This window comes from Manis pentadactyla, chromosome 11 (assembly GCF_030020395.1).
Source record: "Manis pentadactyla isolate mManPen7 chromosome 11, mManPen7.hap1, whole genome shotgun sequence".
Lineage (NCBI taxonomy): Eukaryota > Metazoa > Chordata > Mammalia > Pholidota > Manidae > Manis > Manis pentadactyla.
In genome coordinates this window covers 84,893,234-84,917,719 of record NC_080029.1, presented here as the reverse complement: position 1 = coordinate 84,917,719, position 24,486 = coordinate 84,893,234, and the positions used below count along the sequence as shown (strand labels likewise).

Genomic DNA, 24,486 nt, shown 5'->3' with positions numbered 1-24,486 from the left:
AATAAACAATCATGTATGCAGAAGATTTCTCTCAGAACATGAGGGGGGAGGTTCTAAGCCTCACCTCTGCTGCTCCCCACTTTCTCACCAGATGGCCCCCTGCGACTGTGCCTGTCTTCGGTTGTTCCTCCCTTGAGGACTCTTACCCGTCTCTGGCTAACCAGTCATCTTCCGGGGCCATACAGGGAAATGTTAAGTTGGTAAGTGAGAGAGAAGCCTTATTGTTTGAAAAGGTTAGCTTTTTACTTCTTTGCATATTTATGCCCTGTGGCTTCTATGCCCAGCATTTGTCTTGAGGTGTCTTTACCACTTGGAAGAATTATGATACTCGGTAAATTCGACATGTGGCACGAGTTCTATTTAAAGGTTGTGATTAGGTAGGAAAAAGAAAAGCTATAGAAGTAGCAGGCAGAAGAAAACCTGGGAAGATTGATTATCTCTTTGACATATCTTCTTGTAGAGTAACTTCAGCATGGATAGGTTTTAAACGACTAATTAAATTGTGCACACACATTAACATAATAGGAATATAGTTACCTAACCAAAGCATACCTGTAATTACCAGCCATCTCCAGTGAAACCAAGAAAACCAGTTAGGCACCTTAGACATTTGTGAAAACTTATCTATGATATGGTGGATATTGTCTGACTGAACTTAAACAGTCTGAGAGAATTCAGATAAACTAGAACAACCCATTCCTGGGGACTGTTCATATCCCATATGTTCTTTTAACGATAAATAGTCTGTGGTTGTAAGATTTTGGAGTGCTACAATTTGCACTTCTCCTAATTCTTGGTTGAGTTCCAACAGTATAGATCCCGTCCAATTTTTTGTTTTACTGTATGCACAGGCCAGCTTAGATATCTCCTTCATCATTCCCATGGCAAGTCCAGGAACTGGTGGGATGAGTGCATCTACACCTGTGACAGTGCGTGGATCTTTGTTGGAGTTTTTTTTTTTTGCTGATCATCTTCTGTCATGAGTCTTCACGAGAGTGCTGATGTTGGAAGTTCTTTTTCATACCGTATCTTAGTTCATTTTCGGGGTAACCAAATTAGGCTTTGATCCTCTGTATAAACACAAACCGACCCTTTGCCTACACTTTTATATGACCTTTATATCATTGTGTAGATCTCATTAGAGGTCACCACATAGGAACTGCTTTTTTTTTTTTTTTAATCATTAATCTACACTTACATGACGAATACTTTGTTTACTAGGCTCTTCCCTATACCAGGTCCCCCCTATATACTCCTTTACAGTCACTGTCCATCAGCGTAGCAAACTGTTGTAGAATCACTACTTGTCTTCTCTGTGTTGTACAGCCCTCCCCTTTCTCCCACCCAGCTATGGATGCTAATCTTAATATCCCTCTTTTTCTGCCCCCCCTTATCCCTCCCTACCCACCCATCCTCCCCAGTCCCTTTCCCTTTGGTACCTGTTAGTCCATTCTTGAGTTCTGTGATTCTGTTGCTGTTTTGTTCCTTCAGTTTTTCCTTTGTTCTTATATTCCACAGATGAGTGAAATCATTTGGTATTTCTCTTTCTCTGCTTGGCTTGTTTCACTGAGCATAATACCATCCAGCTCCATCCATGTTGCTGCAAATGGTTGGATTTGCCCTTTTCTTATGGCTGAGTAGTATTCCATTGTGTATATGTACATCTTCTTTATCCATTCATCTATCGATGGACATTTAGGTTGCTTCCAATTCTTGGCTATTGTAAATAGTGCTGCGATAAACATAGGGGTGCACTGATCTTTCTCATACTTGATTGCTGCATTCTTAGGGTAAATTCCTAGGAGTGCAATTCCTGGGTCAAATGGCATGTCTGTTTTGAGCATTTTGATGTACCTCCATACTGCTTTCCACAATGGTTGAACAAGTTTACATTCCCACCAGCAGTGTAGGAGGGTTCCCCTTTCTCCACAGCCTCGCCAACATTTGTTGTTGTTTGTCTTTTGGATGGCAGCCATCCTTACTGGTGTGAGGTGATACCTCATTGTAGTTTTAATTTGCATTTCTCTGATAATTAGCGATGTGGAGCATCTTTTCATGTGTCTGTTGGCCATCTGTATTTCTTTTTTGGAGAACTGTCTGTTCAGTTCCTTTGCCCATTTTTTAATTGGGTTATTTGTTTTTTGTTTGTTGAGGCGTGTGAGCTCTTTATATATTCTGGACATCAAGCCTTTATCGGATCTCTCATTTTCAAATATATTCTCCCATACTGTAGAGTTCCTTTTTGTTCTATTGATGGTGTCTTTTGCTGTACAGAAGCTTTTCAGCTTAATATAGTCCCACTTGTTCATTTTTGCTGTTGTTTTCCTTGCCCGGGGAGATATGTTCAAGAAGAGGTCACTCATGTTTATGTCTAAGAGGTTTGTGCCTATGTTTTCTTCCAAGAGTTTAATGGTTTCGTGACTTACATTCAGGTCTTTGATCCATTTTGAGTTTACTTTTGTATATGGGGTTAGACAATGGTCCAGTTTCATTCTCCTACATGTAGCTGTCCAGTTTTGCCAGCACCATCTGTTGAAGAGACTGTCATTTCGCCATTGTATGTCCATGGCTCCTTTATCAAATATTAATTGACCATATATGTCTGGGTTAATGTCTGGATTGTCTAATCTGTTCCATTGGTCTGTGGCTCTGTTCTTGTGCCAGTACCAAATTGTCTTGATTACTATGGCTTTATAATAGAGCTTGAAGTTGGGGAGTGAGATCTCCCCTACATTATTCTTCTTTCTCAGGATTGCTTTGGCTATTCGGGGTCTTTGGTGGTTCCATATGAATTTTTTAATTATTTGTTCCAGTTCATTGAAGAATGTTGCTGGTAGTTTCATAGGGATTGCATCAAATCTGTATATTGCTTTGGGCAGGATGGCCATTTTGACGATATTAATTCTTCCTAGCCATGAGCATGGGATGCGTTTCCATCTGTTAGTGTCCCCTTTAATTTCTTTTAAGAGTGACTTGTAGTTTTCAGAATATAAGTCTTTCACTTCTTTGGTTAGGTTTATTCCTAGGTATTTTATTTTTTTTGATGCAATTGTGAATGGAGTTGTTTTCCTGATTTCTCTTTCTGTTGGTTCATTGTTGGTATATAGGAAAGCCACATATTTCTCTGTGTTGATTTTGTATCCTGCAACTTTGCTGTATTCCGATATCAGTTCTAGTAGTTCTGGGGTGGAGTCTTTAGGGTTTTTTATGTACAGTATCATGTCATCTGCAAATAGTGACAGTTTGATTTCTTCTTTCCCAATCTGGATTCCTTGTGTTTTTTTGTTTTGTCTGATTGCCGTGGCTAGGACCTCCAGTACTATATTAAATAACAGTGGGGAGAGTGGGCATCCCTGTCTAGTTCCCGATCTCAGCGGAAATGCTTTCAGCTTCTCGCTATTCAATATAATGTTGGCTGTGGGTTTTTCATAGATGGCCTTTATTATGTTGAGGTACTTGCCCTCTATTCCCATTTTGCTGAGAGTTTTTATCATGAATGGATGTTGAACTTTTATCAAATGCTTTTTCAGCGTCTATGGAGATGATCGTGTGGTTTTTGTCTTTCTTTTTGTTGATGTGGTGGATGATATTGATGGACTTTCAAATGTTGTGCCATCCTTGCATCCCTGGGATGAATCCCACTTGGTCATGGTGTACGATGGTTTTGATGTATTTTTGAATTCGGTTTGCTAAAATTTTGTTGAGTATTTTTGCGTGTACGTTCATCAGGGATATTGGTCTGTAGTTTTCTTTTTTGGTGGTGTCTTTGCCTGGTTTTGGTATTAGGGTGATGTTAGCTTCATAGAATGAGTTTGGGAGTATCCCCTCCTCTTCTATTTCTTGGAAAACTTTAAGGAGAATGAGTATTATGTCTTCCCTGTATGTCTGATAAAATTCCGAGGTAAATCCATCTGGCCCGGGGGTTTTTTTCTTTGGTAGTTTTTTGATTACCGCTTCAATTTCGTTGCTGGTAATTGGTCTGTTTAGATTTTCTGTTTCTTTTTGGGTCAGTCTTGGAAGGTTGTATTTTTCTAGGAAGTTGTCCATTTCTCCTAGGTTTCCCAGCTTGTTAGCATATAGGTTTTCATAGTAGTCTCTAATAATTCTTTGTATTTCTGCGGGGTCCGTCGTAATTTTTCCTTTCTCGTTTCTGATACTGTTGATTTGTGTTGACTCTCTTTTCCTCTTAATAAGTCTGGCTAGAAGCTTATCTATTTTGTTTATTTTCTCGAAGAACCAGCTCTTGTTTTCATTGATTTTTGCTATTGTTTTATTCTTCTCAATTTTATTTATTTCTTCTCTGATCTTTATTATGTCCCTCCTTCTGCTGACCTTAGGCCTCATTTGTTCTGCTTTTTCCAATTTCGATAGTTGTGACATTAGACCGTTCATTTGGGATTGCTCTTCCTTTTTTAAATATGCTTGGATTGCTATATACTTTCCTCTTAAGACTGCTTTTGCTGTGTCCCACAGAAGTTGGGGCTTAGTGTTGTTGTTGTCATTTGTTTCCATATATTGCTGGATCTCCATTTTGATTTGGTCATTGATCCATTGATTATTTAGGAGCGTGTTGTTTAGCCTCCATGTGTTTGTGAGCCTTTTTGCTTTCTTTGAACAGTTTATTTCTAGTTTAATGCCTTTGTGGTCTGAATAGTTGGTTGGTAGGGTTTCAATCTTTTGGAATTTACTGAGGCTCTTTTTGTGTCCTAGTATGTGGTCTATTCTGGAGAATGTTCCATGTGCACTTGAGAAGAATGTGTATCCTGTTGCTTTTGGATGTAGAGTTCTGTAGATGTCTATTAGGTCCATCTGTTCTAGTGTGTTGTTCAGTGCCTCTGTGTCCTTACTTATTTTCTGTCTGGTGGATCTGTCCTTTGGAGTGAGTGGTGTGTTGAAGTCTCCTAGAATGAATGCATTGCATTCTATTTCCTCCTTTAGTTCTATTATTATTTGTTTCAGGTATGTTGGTGCTCCTGTATTGGGTGCATATATATTTATAATGGTTATATCCTCTTGATGGACTGAGCCCTTTATCATTATGTAATGTCCTTCTTTGTCTTTTGTTACTTTCTTTATTTTGAAGTCTGTTTTGTCTGATACCAGAATTGCAACACCTGCTTTCTTCTCTCTGTTGTTTGCTTGAAATATCTTTTTCCATCCCTTGACTTTAAGTCTGTGCGTGTCTTTGGGTTTGAGGTGAGTCTCTTGTAAGCAGCATATGGATGGTTCTTGCTTTTTTATCCATTCTATTAATCTGTGTCTTTTGATTGTTGCATTCAGTCCATTTAAATTTAGGGTGATTATTGAAAGGTATGAATTTATTGCCATTGCAGGCTTTAAGTTTGTGGTTACCAAAGGTTTAGGGTTAGCTTCTTTACTATCTTACTGTCTAACTTAACTCGCTTTTTGAGGTATTATAAACACAGTCTGATGATTCTTTATTTCTCTCCCTTCTTATTCCTCCTCCTCCCTTCTTCATATGTTGGGTGTTTTGTTGTGTGCTCTTTTTAGGAGTGGTCCCATCTGGAGCAGTCCCTGTAGGATGCCCTGTAGAGGTGGTTTGCGGGAGGCAAATTCCCTCAACTTTTGCTTGTCTGGGAATTGTTTAATCCCTCCTTCATATTTAAATGATATTCGTGCTGGATACAGTAGTCTTGGTTCAAGGCCCTTCTGTTTCATTGCATTAAGTATATCATGCCATTCTCTTCTGGCCTGTAGGGTTTCTGTTGAGAAGTCTGATGATAGCCTGATGAGTTTTCCTTTGTAGGTAACCTTTTTTTTCTCTCTGGCTGCCTGTAATACTTTGTCCTTGTCTTTGATCTTTGCCATTTTAATTATTATGTGTCTTGGTGTTACCCTCCTTGGATCCCTTGTCATGGGAGTTCTGTGTACCTCTGTGATCTGAGAGGCCATTTCTTCCCCTAGTTTGGGGAAATTTTCAGCAATTATTTCTTCAAAGACATTTTCTATCCCCTTTTCTCTCTCTACTTCTTCTGGAATACCTATAATTCTTATATTGTTCCTTTTAGATTGGTCACTCAGCTCTCTTAAAATTCTTTCATTCCTGGAGATCCTTTTATCTCTCTCTGCATCAGCTTCTCTGCATTCTTGTTCTCTGTTTTCTAGTCCATTAATGGTCTCTTGCATCTCGTCCATTCTGTTTTGAAGTCCTTCCAGAGCTTGTTTTGTTTCTGAATTCTCCTTCCTTAGTTCTTGCATATTTCTCTGCAAGTCCATCAGCATGGTTATGACTTTTGTTTTGAATTCTTTTTCAGTAAGACTGGCTAAATCTATCTCCCCAGATTCCTTCTCAGGGGAAGATGTAGCAGATGCCGAGGCTATCTGGGTTAGTCTTGTCTGGATCATATTTTTTTGCCTTTTCATGTTGACAGGTGCTATTGACTGTCAGCTGGGAGGGCCAAACTTTTCACTTGCTACTGGCCTTTCTTTACTGGGACAACTGCGACCCCTAGTGGCTTGTGTTGGTTAATTGCGTGTAGATTGGGTCTTTGTGTCTTGCCTGGCCGGAAGGGAGAAATTTCCCTTTCTGTGGGCGGAATTTGTCTCAGGCTGCTTCTCTGCTTTCGCAGCACCCGGTGGGGTAATGGATGGGGGGTGCTGCTTGACTGTTTGCATCCGTGAGGGGTCTCAGAGCTGTTGCCCAGGGGGTTAGTGCACCCGGTTTTCCCTGTGATTTCCAGCTGCTGTACTGTGACCTGGGTTGTTTCCGTCAAGCTGTTAAGTCCCTGTCCCTTTAAGACTTTCAAAAACCCCCCGCTTTTCTTTGTCACAGGGGCATCAGCTTCGGCACCCGCTCAGAGGTCTTACTCCCTGTTCCCCCAGTATCCAGGGCCCCCTGGGCATGTACTGTGTCTGCGCTCTGGCCCGGATGGCTGGGGCTGGGTGTTCAGCAGTCCTGGGCTCCGTCTCCCTCCCGCTCTGCCTGCTCTTCTCCCACCGGGAGCTGGGGGGAGGGGCTCTCGGGTCCCGCCAGGCCGGGGCTTGTATCTTACCCCTTTCACCAGTCGCTGGGTTCTCGCTGGTGTAGCTGCAGTCTGGCCACTGTCCTGCGTCTTCTGGTCTCTCTTTTAGGGCTAATTGTGTTTGTTGTATTTTCAAAAGTATATATGTTTTTGGGAGGAGATTCCCACTGTCCTACTCACGCCGCCATGTTGGCTCCACCCTCCATAAATTTTCATACAATTATTTGCTTCTCACCTCATTCACAAGAGTTATCTGATACAACCTAGGTTTCTGTTAAGAGTACCTTTTTTCCCTGTTCTTTTTTCCTTTTATTTAATTTACCTGGTACTGCCAATATCTTACCCTGCTGTTTTAGAGGAAGGAGTTATTCTGCTGTGTAATTTGGGTTAGTTCTCCACATTCTCCACTGTTAGCTTCTGACTCAGTGTTCTTGTTTCTGTTAAGTTAGCTGATTCTGTCCTTCCTCCCTTTTTTTTCTCTATCTCTGAGAGTTTATGCCTTTCTATGTCTAAAACCTTCCAATAAGGTTTTAGAAGGTAGTGACAGTAGATGTGTGGATTCAATTCATCTTTACCAGCAGTAGTTACTCTTTAGTCAAGAGATTTCTTAAGATCATCTAAGTGAAAGTTATCTGCTGGATGGAAGATTGAAATCATACAAAAAATTATAAGTATATGGATTCGGTTGCTTTTTCCAGGAATGTTCACCTAGAATTGGGAAATCTGACTTCTAGCCTTCAATAAAAGGTTAGCAGTTATAGTGACTGTTTAAAGACTATAGCACTCTGCTGGTTACTATAAGAACTAAACCAGGTTAATACATCATGCAGATTTCAAGCTTGAAGCTCTTTCAAGCTCTGTTCTATATGAGTTAACTTGTCTTCCTTATAGATTTAACAGAAGAACCATTTGCAATCCTCGCTACCTATCACTTAAACAAAAAAGCAAAAGAGAGATAATTTCACCAAAGTTGATTTGATGTTGTGGCTGAGAGAGACATAACTTTAATCCTTGTACTCTGCAGTGCTGACTTCGTGGAAAAGAACACCTTTAACTGACCTTGAAAGTCAAGAGGAAGCAGAGATTTTGAATTCTGAACATAGCTGAATTGGAAGGATATGTGAAACTTTATGGTTGAGATGTCCACTAACTATTATAAATATAAATTGCAAGGTGTATTAAAATGTACTCTTTTAAGAAAGTAAAAAACATGTGCCATAGAATTGCAAAGAAAAGAATTACATATTGCTGAGAGAATTCTGAGTAACTTCAGAAACAAATTAACTAGCTGGATTTCTTGGAGGATATTTTTGAGTACTTGGAGAGGAAGCTGAAAAAGAAGATTGAAGCCATATAGTGAGAGATTTTAAATACTGAAGTGAGGATTTCATTGTCTAAACAGTGAGGAGTAACTGAAGGCTTTAGAGGAAGGTAGTAGGATTCTTAAAGTTGTTCTTTAAAGATATAACCTCTCAGGAGTGTCCATTGATCATTGTACTTAAAGAAAAGAAGTGATGGTCCCCCATAGTTCGTGGCTGTTCCAATACATGACCTTGAATATGTCCCTCACATTTCTCTGAGTATGTATTATAAATGAACTCTTAATTGGTGGTGTCATATGGTACTAATAGAATTGAATGATCAGTATTTATTAAGGATTTCTTATGTGCCAACTTCTATGCTAACTGCTATCAGAGGTACAAAATAAGTCAGAGATTTGGCATTTTTCATGGAATGTAGAGTCTAACAAGTGAGGGGGGAACCCTAATAACTTGAATCAGATACCAAGCCAAATTGGTATTTACTATAAGTGTATTTGGGAGCTAAAAGATGGAAGATGGCCACATGAAAGAGAGTAGCTGAGGATAGTATCATGAAAGGGTTAGCATCTAAAATGGTTGAAAGATAAGTAAAATTTCCCTGGGCAGTGTCAACAAAGTTTATCAATATGACTGAAGATTCCTTGGCAAGAAGACATGTAGGGACAATGATGTACTTGGTTTACACAAAACAGAACTGGTGTTGGCGGGTTAATAAGAAACAGATAAAGTGGGAATTTAACATCCAATCATAAAGGGCTGTGAGAGATGGGCCAGGGAATATGGGCAATGGGCAAGAAATGCACAAGATACAGAAGGCTCATCAGCATGGATTTATATTATTAAAAGATATCTCAGGAAATTTAATCTGGCAGCAGACTAGAAGGTGTACTTTAAAGATTTGACCTGGCATGAATCCATGGCAGCAGTATTCATGGATTTCAGAGTAGAAGAAATTGGAAAAGAAAATGAGTCTATGATGCTGTTAGAGGAAACATATGAGAGTTTGGAGTATGAAACAGCTGACAGTAGAAGTGGAGAAACAAAACAAAACTGAAAGAAAGATTTTGGTGAAAGATTAAATAAAAAATGGCATCAAATTGCCAGAGGTGACAAAGGAAGATTCAAAGATTAGTTCACACATAATGATTTGGGAAGATTTAAAGTATTTATTTTTGTGGAGGAGAACAGGGTTGAGAAAGAACTTGGTCTTAAACATACTGAGTTTTAAATTACTACATTTGAACCAAAGGACTAAAGTTTGTTATTCATCAGCATATTGTAGAAAGAGGACACAACTTTAAGTTCTAGTTTATAATTTTAAGCTTCATAACCTTTGCAGATTAATCTAGATCTTCCCCCTAGAAAAGCAAAACAAATTTTAGTAGATATTATATTGGATATAGATAATGTGCTGGACAGTACATTGGGCTCTCCTTTAATATGGTTTTATTCTTGATATCAGCTCTCCTGTGAGGTAGGCACTGGTGTCATCTCCATCTTATAGATCAGCAGTCTGAGGCTCAGAGTTTTGCTGACCTAAAATTGCTCATCTAGAAAACAACAGAGTCAGAATTTGAACCAAGGACTGTCTGTCTCTAAAGCTAGTGCTTTAACCAATTGTGCAATGCTGCTTTCATTGCACCTCACTACAATATGTGCTTTGCCTACTCTCAGTGTTAAGCTGTGCATTTCTTAAGTGCTTACTAACTGTTATACTCTATGCTAAGTGCAAAAATTCTGAGCATATGAATGCCATGGTCATATATTGTTAAGGACTGTTAGTATGGTGATAGCATGTAGTATTATAGATTGGGAGAGGTGAAAACAAAGCAGGAAGACAAGAGATTCATATGTCTTCATTCACTGCCACAGCCCTAGAGTATAGAATAGGATCTGGCTTAGTAAGTACTGAGTGAATATTTGTTGATTCAGTAAATGAATTAATGAAAAAATTTCTAATGTAGGCTATGTGGCAAGGAAAGGAAGGAGTTAAGTTTTATCCCAATATTTCAAGCTTACTTGAACTATTGCAGAAATAGGGAATTGAGCAAGTAGAGGTTTTGAGGAAAAATCAAGGACTTTGTTTTATTCATGTTGAATTTGAAACAAAAAGGCTCCCAAGTAAAATACTTGTATGTATCATTAGTTTTAATACAAAAAAGATCTTTGTATGTATCATCAGTTTTAATGCTCACCACACTCCTGTAAGGGTAGTTATTACCTAGGAAAATGGAAATCAGAGAGGTTAAGTAATTTGCTGCCAGTTCTATGCCCAGTAAGTGTTGGGAATCAAGATATGAACATAGATCTATGTAGCTCTAGTTTTCCATCTTTACTGAAATTACTCCCTGTTCATGAACTTTGTCTATATTTTCCACTAAATTCTTTAAGATTTATAATAGTTGTGTTTAAAGACCTTGTCTATTGATTCCAATATTTAGTTAATGTGCTTGTCTGTTTCTATTTTCTGTTTGTTTTTTTCTTGATGATAGGTAACATTTTTCATTTTCTGACTTAACTTTTAAACATATTTTATGGTAGATATTGAATAAAAAGGAATGGTAGACTGACGTAAATAATATTTATCCCATGTTTTATTGCCCTTGTCTAGCTTGGATTAACACATAGTCTACAGGCGCACACTTGATCATCTACATTTGCTCTCTTACAACACTAAACTATGTTTTCTACCTTTATCTTGTATCTACCTACCACTTCAGCATTTTATTAAAAATAATAATAAAGAGAGAAATGTGGTATCCACATATAAATCAAGTATAAAAATCAAATGAGTATTCATATTTGAACTGACTGTTTATAGTTCATAACGCATGAGCAAAACTGAAGGTTTCTGTGATGGCTGCCCTTGTACTGTTCACCATGTAAGAACTTATTCACTATGTAAGAATTTGTTCTCCATGTAAGAACTTGTTTGTTATGCCTCAGAAGATTGGAGACTGACAAAAATTAGGCTTGGGGTGGATTAATGATTGTGCATTGAGCATTGACTCCCCTATACAGAATTTTATTGTTGTTAACAACCATTTGATCAATAAATATGAGAGATGCCCTCACAAAAAAAAAAAAAAAAAAAAGTATACACTTCCAATGGTAAAATAATAAGTAACCGGGATGTAATGAAGATAGTCAAGATATTGTAACAGCTTGGTATGGTGATAGCTGGTACCTAGAATTGTCATGTATATAAATGTTGAATCACTATGTTGTACTTCTGAAACTAATGTAATGTAATACTGTGTGTCAACTACCCTCCAATAAAAAAATAATTATCTACAAAAAAAAATAATAATATTTATCCCAGAAAATCCATAATTCTTCCTCTACCTGACAACTAGTCTGGGGTGTTTATTCTCTTTAATCTCCAGTTGAACTGGGTCTGGTCTGAGTTGCATTTTGTTTCAGTTCACTACTTGTTTCAAATGCTTTGAGAGTAGGATCAAAGCTCTTCCTTATCAGGGCTTGTGATCTCTGCTCCAGTAAGTCTGAAGGTACCTCTCCTTCTCTCCCTCACTCTTTCTCTCTCTCTGTCTCTTGTAAACATACACACACACACATACACACACATCCTTTCCCTCCCCCTGCTTTGTAGTCCTGCCACGAGTGTTTTGTGCCTTTTCACAGTCTTCCTGCTCTCAGCCTCTCCCTGACTCTTCCCTGGCTTTGCAAGCCTTAGGAAAAGTTTGTCAGTCCTCTGACCTGTCCCCAGCCTTTGCTGTAGTAAGAGCTCAACAGATAATGACTTGAAGAGATGTTCCCAAGGGGATCTCTTCCTTCTTCTGCCCTGGCTTCAGCCTTCTGCATGTAGCCACTGTGTGCACTTGGTTAAGACTCTGTGGGAAGGAATTAGCATGCTTACAGACATCCTATGTCTCCGCAGGACTCTAATAAGCCATCACCAAAGTCCACAAATAGCCATAACAGTTTGAATGTTTTCTACATCCACCAATAGAAATCCCTCATCTATGGAGGTTTGCTTCTTCTCTCTGTATTTCCATTGGGAAAGTGGCAATGGATCTTCACTCACCTAGGAAAGGTTCACCCTGGTCTGCAATGTAGTCTATCCAGACTTGTTTGTGTTCTCTTCTCTCTGTATGTAAAATAAATAAATAAGGCAAGATTTTTTTTTTTTAGCCTGTCTGGCATATTTTTGCTGTTATGGCTGTTACTTCCTTTTTTTACATACTAACTGAAACTATTAAATATTAAATATATTTCAATCATCAATGAGTATTAGACCTTAGCCAAAAACAGACAATATGAAAAATGGTTATTTTTTATTTTCATTATAGATCTCCAACTTTATTAACTTAAATATGGAAAGATGATAATTCAGTGAAAATCTAAAATTTAGAAAAACTGTTACCTACTTAGTATTTTCAGTTTCAATAATACTAATAGAGAAACTTAGCAAAGAGAACTCAAAAACTGTTTGGAGTGATTAAGTCCTACATACAATAATGCCAGTTTTGTGTTGGAGTAAGACACAGACCTGTTGGGAATAAAGTTGCTACATTCCGTGAAGAGTGTAGTTACTATTAACACTAATTTACAGCTTTTAGGAAGTTAAATTGAATGTGGTGTACCACGTATTTGTCTCTGGGATGTGCCCATCTGGATTCTCCACTTACCTAAACTGACCCTTTCTATCACATGCATACATCTTCTTTTTGTCCTGCAAGGTTGTTATTTCTACTAGAGTTCTATGTCTTAGCAGGAGATTCATTAAAGACAGTGGTAGCATAGGCTTTGCTTCTTGAGGAGGTTCTCTTGGGACATCAAAGGGCCTGAGAGCCAGCTAAAAGTAAGCCAATAAAAACAGATTTTTCTGTGAGTTCTTATGTCTATTAGAACTTGACTAGCAGAGTTTAGAGGGGCCACTAAAGACATCCTAAGGATTCATAGACAAGTTCTTGGTTCATGGGCCATAAAAAACACTGGACTCATAGTCCAGATTTCTTGATTTGGAATCTGTGTCCATGCGAGGACATCAGTAGTAGAAGGGGAAGAGAGAGTGTGCATCTTATTTACAGATGCAGGATTACTGGCTCATTATTTTTGTCGTGTTGAAAAGTAGGGTTCAGCATATGTGGTAAGCTTCAAGAAACCAGGGACATTGTCTTTATTTTGGATCTTCCCCATCAACAAGGCATGCCTAACATCATTGTTCAATAAATAGCCATTAAAAAACTGATCAAATGAATATTATGGAATATTTTATGTGAACTGAAAACGTCACTGGGTACATCCAAATTTTAGATTTCCTAACACTTTTTCCTAACAGATTTCCTAACAGTGTTTTTACAATGATAATATGTTGGATTAACTTAGCAGCTTGCATTATTTTTACTGTAGACTAATAAGAAGTATTTCATTAGGATAACAGCCAAACCAGGTTTACTAAAAAATCCAGTTATTATTTAGTAGTAGATTATAGAAATTATGCAAGGTTTCAGAAAACATTTTCTAATAAAAGGAAGCTAATAATTGATAAGGCGTACTCCCAGATAAAAAAGACTGGCCATAAAGGTGAGATGAAGTTATCCAGGTGGGTGGAGCCAAGATGGCGGCGTGAGTAGAGCAGCGGAAATCTCCTCCCAAAACCACATATATTTATGAAAATTTAACAAAGACAACTATTCCTAGAAGAGAGACCAGAGGACACAGGACAACATCCAGACCACATCCACACCTGCAAGAACCCAGCGCCTCACGAAGGGGGTAAGATACAAGCCCTGGCCCCGCGGGACCCGAGCGCCCCTCCCCCCAGCTCCTGGCGGGAGGAGAGGAGTCGGAGTGGGGAGGGAGACGGAGCCCAGGACTGCCGAACACCCAACCCTAGCTATCTGCACCAGAGCGCAGACACAGTGCATGTGTGGGGTCCTGGATACTAGGAAAACAGGACAGTAAGACCTGTGAACGGGTCCCTGAGGCTGGCACCCTGGGGACAAAGAAAAGTGAGTGGCTTTTTTTTTTTTTTTCTTTTTTCAAGTGCTTTTTGGAAGTCTTAAAGGGACAGGGACCTCAAAGCCAGACAGAAGCATCCTGGGACACTTAGTTCAGCAGCAGGGAATTGGGGGAACTCTGGGCACTCTAACCCTCTGGGCAGCAGGGAGCACCGTGGCCCCTCATGGAGATAAATAGCCTCCCAGCCGATCCACCTCTAACACTGCTCCACCATCTCGGAGAAACAGCCCGAGGCAAGCCACGCCCACAGCAACAGCGGAGATAAACTCCATAGCAACTGGGCAGGAATCAGAAGCCCTGTCTGTGTGCAGCTTCCCAGCACAAGCCACTAGAGGTCGCTATTCTCCCAGAAGAGGAAGGCCACAAACCAACAAGAAGGGAAGTTTTTCCAGCCGTCACTTGTGCCAGCTCTGCAAACTATCTCTATCGCCATGAAAAGGCAAAATTTCAGGCAGACAAAGATCACAGAGTCAACACCTGAGAAGGAGACAGACCTAACCAGTCTTCCTGAAAAAGAATTCAAAATAAAAATCATAAACATGCTGATGGAGATGCAGAGAAATATGAAAGAGCTAAGGGATGAAGCCCAGAGGGAGATTGCAGACACCTGGAGGGAGATCACAGACGTCCGGAAGGAGATTACAGAAGTGTAACAAACTCTGGAAGGATTTATGAGCAGAATGGATAGGATGCAAGAGGCCATTGATGGAATAGAAACCAGAGAACAGGAACGCATAGAATCTGACACAGAGAGAGATAAAAGGATCTCCAGGAATGAAACAATATTAAGAGAACTGTGTGACCAATCCAAAAGGAACAATATCCGTATTATAGGGGTACCAGAAGAAGAAGAGAGAGAAAAAGGGATAGAAAGTGTCTTTGAAGACATAATTGCTGAAAACTTCCCCAAACTGAGGGAGGAAATTATCGAACAGACCACAGAAATACACAGAACTCCCAACAGAAAGGACCCAACAAGGACAACACCAAGAAACATAATAATTAAAATGGCAAAGATCAAGGACAAGGAAAGAGTTTTAAAGGCAGCTAGAGAGAAAAAGGTCACCTATAAAGGAAAACCCATCAGGCTATCATCAGACTTCTCAACAGAAACCATACAGGCCAGAAGAAAATGGCATGATATATTTAATGCAATAAAACAGAAGGGCCTTGAACCAAGGATACTGTATCCAGCACGATTACCATTTAAATATGAAGGAGGGATTAAACAATTCCCAGATAAGCAAAAGTTGAGGGAATTTGCCTCCCACAAACCACCTCTACAGGGTATTTTAGCTGGACTGTCCTAGACTGGAGCACTCCTAAGACTAAACAGATGTCACCAGAGGAAATAAAATCACAACAAAGAAATTAGACCAAGCAAATACTAAAGGCAAAAAAATAAAATCAACTACCCACTAAAAGCAGTTAAAGGAAACACGAAAGAGCACAGAAAAAAAACAACCAACATATAAAAAATGGAGGAGGAGGAATAAGAAGAGAGAGAAGAAGAGAATCTCCAGACAATGTATATAACAGCTCAATAAGCGAGCTAAGTTAGGCAGGAAGATACTAAAGAGGCTAACCTTGAACCTTTGGTAACCACGAATCTAAAGCCTGCAATGGCAATAAATACATATCTTTCAATAGTCACCCTAAATGTAAATGGACTGAATGCACCAATCAAAAGACACAGAGTAATAGAATGGATAAAAAAGCAAGACCCATCTATATGCTGCTTACAAGACATGCACAGACTAAAAGTCAAGGGATGGAAATACATATTTCAGGCAAAAAACAGAGAGAAGAAAGCAGGGGATGCAGTACTAATATCAGACAAAATAGACTTCAAAAGAAAGAAAGTAACAAGAGATAAAGAAGGACATTACATAATGATAAAGGTCTCAGTCCAACAAGAGGATATAACCATTCTAAATATATATGCACCCAACACAGGAGCACCAGCATATGTGAAACAAATACTAACAGAACTAAAGGGGGAAATAGAATGCAATGCATTCATTTTAAGAGACTTCAAGACGCCACTCACCCCAAAGTATAGATCCACTGGGCAGAAAATAAGTAAGGACATGGAGGCACTGAACAACACAGTAGAACAGATGGACCTAATAGACATCTATAGAACTCTACATCCAAAAGCAACAGGATATACATTCTTCTCAAGTGCACATGGAACATTCTCCAGAATAGACCATATACTAGCTCACAAAAATAGCCTCAGTAAATTCCAAAATACTGAAATTCTACCAACCAACTTTTCAGACCACAAAGGTATAAAACTAGAAATAAATTCTATAAAGAAAACAAAATGGCTTGCAAAAACATGGAGGCTTAACAACATGCTCCTAAATAATCAATGGATCAATGAACAAATTAAAATAGAGATAAAAGATTATATGGAAACAAACGAAAACAACACAAAGCCCCAACTTCTGTGGGACGCAGCGAAAGCAGTCTTAAGAGGAAAGTATATAGCGATCCAGACTCACTTGAAGAAGGAAGAACATTCCCAAATGAATAGTCTAACATCACAATTATCGAAACTGGAAAAAAAAGAAAAAATGAGGCCTAAAGTCAGCAGAAGGAGGGACATAATAAAGATCAGAGAAGAAATAAACAAAATTGAGAAGACTAAAACAATAGAAAAAATCAATGAAACCAAGAGCTGCTTCTTTGAGAAAATAAAATAGATAAGGCTCTAGCCAAACTTATTAAGAGAAAAAGAGAATCAACACACATCAACAGAATCAGAAATGAGAATGGAAAAATCATGACAGACTCCACAGAAATACAAAGAATTATTAAAGACTACTATGAAAACCTATATGCCTACAAGCTGGAAAACCTAGAAGAAATGGACAACTTCCTAGAAAAATACAACCTTCCAAGACTGAACAAGGAAGAAACACAAAGGTTAAACCAATTAGGAGCAAAGAAATTGAAACAGTAATCAAAAAACAACCCAAGAACAAAAACCCCGGGTCAGACGGATTTACCTCGGAATTTTATCAGACACACAGAGAAGACATAATACCCGTTCTCTTTAAAGTTTTCCAAAAAATAGAAGAGGAGGGAATACTCCCAAACTCATTCTATGAAGCCAACATCACCCTAATACCAAAACCAGGCAAAGACCCCACCAAAAAAGAAAATGACAGACCAATATCCCTGATGAACGTAGATGCAAAAATACTCAACAAACTATTAGCAAACCGAATTCAAAAATACATCAAGAGGATCATACACCATGACCAAGTGGGATTCATCCCAGGGATGCAAGGATGGTACAACATTCGAAAATCCATCAACATCATCCACCACATCAACAGAAAGAAAGACAAAAACCACATGATCATCTCCATAGATGCTGAAAAAGCATTTGACAAAATTCAACATCCATTCATGATAAAAACTCTCAGCAAAATGGGTATAGAGGGCAAGTACCTCAACATAATAAAGGCCATATATGATGAACCCACAGCCAACATCATATTGAACAGCAAGAAGCTGAAAGCTTTTCCTCTGAGATCGGGAACAAGACAGGGATGCCCACTCTCCCCACTGTTATCTAACATAGTACTGGAGGTCCCAGCCACGGCAATCAGACAAAACAAAGAAGTACAAGGAATCCAGATTGGTAAAGAAGAAGTTAAACTGTCACTATGTGCAGATGACATGATATTGTACATAAAAAACCCTAAAGACTCCACTCCAAAACTACTAGAACTGATATCGGAATACAGCAAAGTTGCAGGATACAAAATTAACACACAGAAATCTGTGGCTTTCCTATACACTAACAATGAACCAATAGAAAGAGAAATCAGGAAAACTACTCCATTCACAATTACATCAAAAAGAATAAAATACCTAGGAATAAACCTAACCAAAGAAGTGAAAGACCTATACCCTGAAAACTACAAGTCACTCTTAAGAGAAATTAAAGGGGACACTAACAAATGGAAACTCCCATGCTCCTGGCTAGGAAGAATTAATATCATCAAAATTGCCATCCTGCCAAAAACAATAGACAAATTTGATGCAATCCCTATCAAATTACCAGCAACATTCTTCAATGAACTGGAGCAAATAGTTCAAAAATTCATATGGAAACACCAAAGACCCCGAATAGCCAAAGCAATCCTGAGAAAGAAGAATAAAGTAGGGGGAATCTCACTCCCCAACTTCAAGCTCTACTACAAAGCCACAGTAATCAAGAGAATTTGGTACTGGCACACGAACAGAGCCACAGACCAGTGGAACAGATTAGAGACTCCAGACATTAACCCAAACATATATGGTCAATTCATATTTGATAAAGGAGCCATGGACATACAATGGAGAAATGACAGTCTCTTCAACAGATGGTGCTGGCAAAACTGGACAGCTACATGTAGGAGAATGAAACTGGACCATTCTCTAACCCCATACACAAAAGTAAATTCAAATTGGATCAAAGACCTGAATGTAAGTCATGAAACCATAAAACTCTTAGAAAAAAACATAGGCAAAAATCTCTTAGACATAAACATGAGTGACCTCTTCTTGAACATATCTCCCCGGGCAAGGAAAACAAAAGCAAAAATGAGTAAGTGGGACTATATTAAGCTGAAAAGCTTCTCTACAGCAAAAGACATCATCAATAGAACAAAAAGGTACCCTACAGTATGGGAGAATATATTTGTAAATGACAGATCTGATAAAGGCTTGACATCCAAAATATATAAAGAGCTCACCCACCTCAACAAACAAAAAACAAATAATCCAATTAAAAAATGGGCAGAGGAACTGAACAGACAGTTCTCCAAAAAAGAAATACAGATGGCCAACAGACACATGAAAAGATGCTCCACATCGCTAGTTATCAGAGAAATGCAAATTAAAACCACAATGAGTTATCACCTCACCCCAGTAAGGATGGCTGCCATCCAAAAGACAAACTACAACAAATGTTGGGGAGGTTGTTGAGAAAGGGGAACCCTCCTACACTGCTGGTGGGAATGTAAATTAGTTCAACCATTGTGGAAAGCAGTATGGAGGTTCCTCAAAATGCTCAAAATAGACTTACCATTTGACCCAGGAATTCCACTCCTAGGAATTTACCCTAAGAATGCAGCACTCAAGTTTGAAAAAGACAGATGCACCCCTATGTTTATCGCAGCACTATTTACAATAACCAAGAATTGGAAGCAACCTAAGTGTCCATCAGTAGATGAATGGATAAAGAAGATGTGGTACATATACACAATGGAATATTATTCAGCCATAAGAAGAAAACAAATCCTACCATTTGCAACAACATGGATGGAGCTAGAGGGTATTATGCTCAGTGAAATACGCCAGGCAGAGAAAGACAAGTATCAAATTATTTCACTCATCTGTGCAGTATAAGAACAAAGCAAAAACTGAAGGAACAACAGCAGCAGAATCACAGAACCCAAGAATGGACTAACAGGTACCAAAGGGAAAGGGACTGGGGAGGATGGGTGGATAGGGAGGGATAAGGGTGTGGGAAGAAGAAAGGGAGTATTATGATTAGCATGCATAATGGGGGGGTGGGAGAAAGGGGTGGGCTGTACAACACAGAGAAGACAAGTAGTGATTCTACAGTATTTTGCTATGCTGATGGACAGTGACTGTAAAGGGGTTTGTGGGGGGGACCTGGTATATGGGAGAGCCTCGTAAACATAATATTCTTTATGTAATTGTAGATTAATGATAAAAAAGAAAGAAAGAAAAGGGTGATTACTCCCTTATAGGATAAAACTAACTGCAAATCAACAATTAATGCATGCTTTAAATATCCTTAATTTTGATCATTTAAATGGTGTCAGATGATCAGCTATGGAAGTACATTTTTCTGATTATATTCCTTTCCCTTAAAAAAAAAAAAAGCAGTTCCTGTGTGGTGATCTCCAATAAGTTCTTCACAGTGGTATAAAGGGCGTATCAAAGTGTGGGCAAAGGGTTTGTTTCTGTTTATACAGAGGATCAAAGCCTAATTTGGCTCCCCAGAAAACGAATTAGGATACGATATGAAGAAGAACTTCCAACATCAACATTCTCTGGAAGAGTCATTCCAGAAGATGATCATCAAAAACCCCAACAAAGATCCACGCACTGCTACAGCTGTAGATGCACTCATCCCACCAGTTCCTGGATTTGCCATGGGAATGAGGAAGGAGATATCTAAGCTGGCTTGTGCATACAGTAAAGCAATAAATTTGACTGGATATATACTGTCAGAACTCAACCAAGAATTAGGAAAAGTGCAAGTTGCAGCGCTCCAAAATCTTGCGACTATAGACTGTCTACTGTTAAAAGAACATATGGGATGTGAACAGTTCCCAGGAATGTGTTGTTTTAATTTGTCTGATTTTTATCAAACTATTCAAATTCAGTTAGACAATATCCATCATATCATTGATAAGTTTTCACAAAAACCTAGGGTGCCTAACTGGTTTTCTTGGTTTCACTGGATATGGCTGGTAATTGTAGGTCTGCTTTGGTTATATAGCTGTATTCCTGTTATGTTAATGTGTGTATGCAATTTAATTAGTAGTTTAAACCTATACATGCTTATGTTACTCTACAAGAAGATATGTCAAAGAAATAATCAATCTTCCCATGTTTTCTTTTGTCTGCTACTTCTATAGCTTTTCTTCATCCTTCCTAATTACAACCCTTAAGTAGAATTCGTGCCTCATATTGAAATTACCGATTATCAAAATTCTTCCAAGTGGTAAAGATACCTCAAGACAAATGCTGGGCATAGAAGCCACAGGGCATAAATCTGCAAAAAAGTAAAAAGCTAACCTTTTCAAACAATATTGCTTCTCTCTCACTTACCAACTTTACATTTCCCTGTATGGCCCCGGAAGATGACTGGTTAGCCAGAGACGGGTAAGATTCCTCAAGGGAGGAACAACCTAAGACAGGCACAGTCACATGGGGGCCCATCAGGTGAGAAATTGGGGATCAACAGAGGTGAGGCTTAGAACCTCACCCCCCCTGTTCTGACAGAAATCTTCTGCAGCCATGGATGTTTTGTTGCCCTTGTCTAGCTTGGATTAATACTTAGTCTACAGGCACACACCTGATCATCTACATTTGCTCTCTTACAGCACAAAACTATGTTTTGTTTTCTACCTTTATCTTGCGTCTACCTACCACTTCAGTATTTTATTAAAAATAATAATAATAATAATAGTAATAAGGGAGAAATGTGGGATTCACTTATAAATCAATTATAAAAATCAAATGAATAATCATATTTGACCTGATTGTTTATAGTTCATGATGCGTGATCAAAACCGAAAGTTTCTGTGATGATGTCCTTGCACTGTTCACCATGTAAGAACTTATTCACTATGTAAGAACTTGTTCACCATGTAAGAACTTGTTCGTTATGCTTCAGAAGATTGGAGACCATTGAGAATTAGGCTTGGGATTGATTAATGATTGTGCACTGAGTCCCCTATACAGAATTTTATTGTTGTTAACAACCATTTGATCAATAAAAATGAGAGATGCCCTCTCAAAAGAAAAAAAAAAGGTGAGATGACATGGCTCACATTGTAAAGTTGCTGTAATGTGAAGACCAGTGAAAGGGAGGTCAGCAAAAAAGGGAACAGGCACCAGCTGACAGAACAATAAAGCACCCCTGAAATCCAGGTTATTATACCTACACTTTTATTGCAAAGCAGATATTAACTTAATTTGGCTTAATAAAAGTAACCTGTTCATGTTATCTTCTCCCCTAAGGACCAACTGCCATAATTCCTTGCCAGTTCTCTACCTTCATGACCCAGTGTGGTACAAATTTATCTGCTTTTCTCTTGTAACCTCTTATAGAAAATACTACCCAGTTTTCTTTCCCTCGCTTTTCTTGCTGTTTGGCTTTACAGTGTCATTCACTTTAGTACTGATCCTTGGAGGCAGCAGAATTCTCACGGATCCATGCTTTAAATCCCTAAGTTTACAGAGTCAAAAGTTGAAATGTAATGGATTTAGAATTACAGCACAAACTCAAAAATAACCAAATAAATGTGTAACCTTAGGTGAAACTGAAGACTTAGGCCATAGTCTCAGCACTGGTAGTAGCAGAGAATATCAAAGCCGTCACTCTTCCTTTGAGCTATCAGGACTGTGGCTTAGAGAGGCTATAAGCAGGGAAAGCTATGAAATCAGAATGAAGGAGATGGAATCACAGTGATAAAGCCTTGACACAAGAGCAGAAAGAATCTATGACACAGCCAGTTAGAACCTGCTGAGCCCTAATCCTGGCCATATACCAACCAAACAGGAGATTATTTTACTCTGAGTATCACAATCATTTAAATAATATAATTTACACTTAATGCAAATCACAGGTTTTCTTGTTTCTTTGCTTGCTTGTTTGTTTTTTAATTTCATGTTTAATTAGAAAACGTTGCAAGCTATTCCAACCTTTTTTAGAGTTAGACCTTTTTAAGACTTTTCTACAGCTTTAGAACTTGAGAACTAGTGCTCAATACATTTAGAACTTAACTAATAACCTCAAGCAGAACAGCATATGTGTGCTCGCCTTTTGTTCACAGTCATAAGGAATAGTCTTAGATTGCTTTCTCTGTGTCTCTAAGAAATGCTCTAAACAGAGTGTATTTTTCCCTCATCCTCATATAAGGCCTAAAGGGCAAAGGAAAAGCAGAGTTTCGTTGCATAAGTTCTGATTTATTGGATAAGACTTATTGCCTTTTTTCCGTAGCCTCCCTTTGAATCTAAAGCAAGTGTCATTCCTAAAATTTATATTAATCTTGAAGTTTTCTTCTTATACATAAAATATACCTTTTTCTCTAAAGGTTTGGGGATTACTAGATATCCTATACCATGTGATAACATTTTCCAAGTGTCTTTAATCATGTTTTAATCAGAAACAGTTATTTTCCCATAGTTCATGATCTATTTTGAAATTAAAGTTTCTTGGATGGATATTTCTTGGGACAAAATAATATGTTAAGTAAGTGTTTTTGCTGTATAGTTTTTTTATATAAGTTTTTATTTTTTTATTTTGCTATCATTAATGTACAATTACATGAACAACATTATGTTTACTAGACTCCCCCTATTATCAAGCCCCCATCAAATACCCCATTACAATCACGGTCCATCAGTGTAGTAAGATGCTATAGAATCACTACATGTCTTCTCTGTGTTATACTGCCTTCCTTATGTACACCCCCTACATTATACAAGCTAATCACAATGCCCTTATTCCTCCCTTCCCACCCATCCTCCCAAATTCCTTTCCCTTCGGTAATTGTTAGTCCATTCTTAGGTTCTGTGAGTCTGCTTCTGTTTTGTTCCTTCAGTTTTTTCTTTGTTCTTATACTCCACAGATGAGTGAAATCATTTGATACTTGTCTTTCTTCACCTGGCTTATTTCACCGAGCATAATACTCTCTAGCTCCATCCATGTTGTTGTAAATGGTAGGATTTGTTTTCTTCTTATGGCTGAATAATATTCCATTGTGTATATGTACCACATCTTCTTTATCCATTCATCTACTGATGGACACATAGGTTGATTCCATTTCTTGGCTATTGTAAATAGTGCTGCGATAAACATAGGGGTGCATATATCTTTTTCAAACTGGGCTCCTGCATTCTTAGGGTAAATTCCTGGGAGTGGAATTCCTGGGTCAAATGGTATTTCTATTTTTAGTTTCTTGAGGAACCTCCATACTGCTTTCCACAATGGTTGAACTAGTTTACATTCTCACCATCAGTGTAGGAGGGTTCCCCTTTCTTGACATCCTCGCCAACATTTGTTGTTGTTTGTCTTTTAGATGGTGGCCATCCTAACTGGTGTAAGGTGATATCTCATGGCGGTTTTAATTTGCATTTCTCTGACGATTAGCAATGTGGAGTGTCTTTTCATGTGCCTGTTGGCCATCTGAATTTCTTCTTTGGAGAAGTGTCTGTTCAGCTCCTCTGCCCATTTTTAATTGGTTTATATGCCTTTTGTTTGTTGAGGTGCATGAGCTCCTTATATAATTTGGATGTCAACCCCTTATCAGATATGTGATTTATGAATATATTCTCCCATACTGTAGGATGTCTTTTTGTTCTACTGATGGTGTTCTTTCAGCACAGAAGCTTTTTTACTTTGATATAGTCCCACTTCTTCATTTTTG

The 24,486-nt window shown here is 38.5% G+C and overlaps 1 protein-coding gene and 1 long non-coding RNA gene across 7 annotated transcripts in view; both read left to right on the top strand.

The window, feature by feature from the left end:
* Positions 1-24,486, top strand: part of DPH6 (diphthamine biosynthesis 6) — a 232,895-nt gene that overhangs the window by 190,089 nt on the left and 18,320 nt on the right. The window lies entirely within an intron of this gene.
* LOC130679549 (uncharacterized) lies at positions 13,745-23,526 on the top strand. Its single transcript, XR_008992556.1, has 3 exons — positions 13,745-13,852; positions 21,867-22,882; positions 23,269-23,526. It is a non-coding gene; the product is annotated as an uncharacterized LOC130679549 (long non-coding RNA).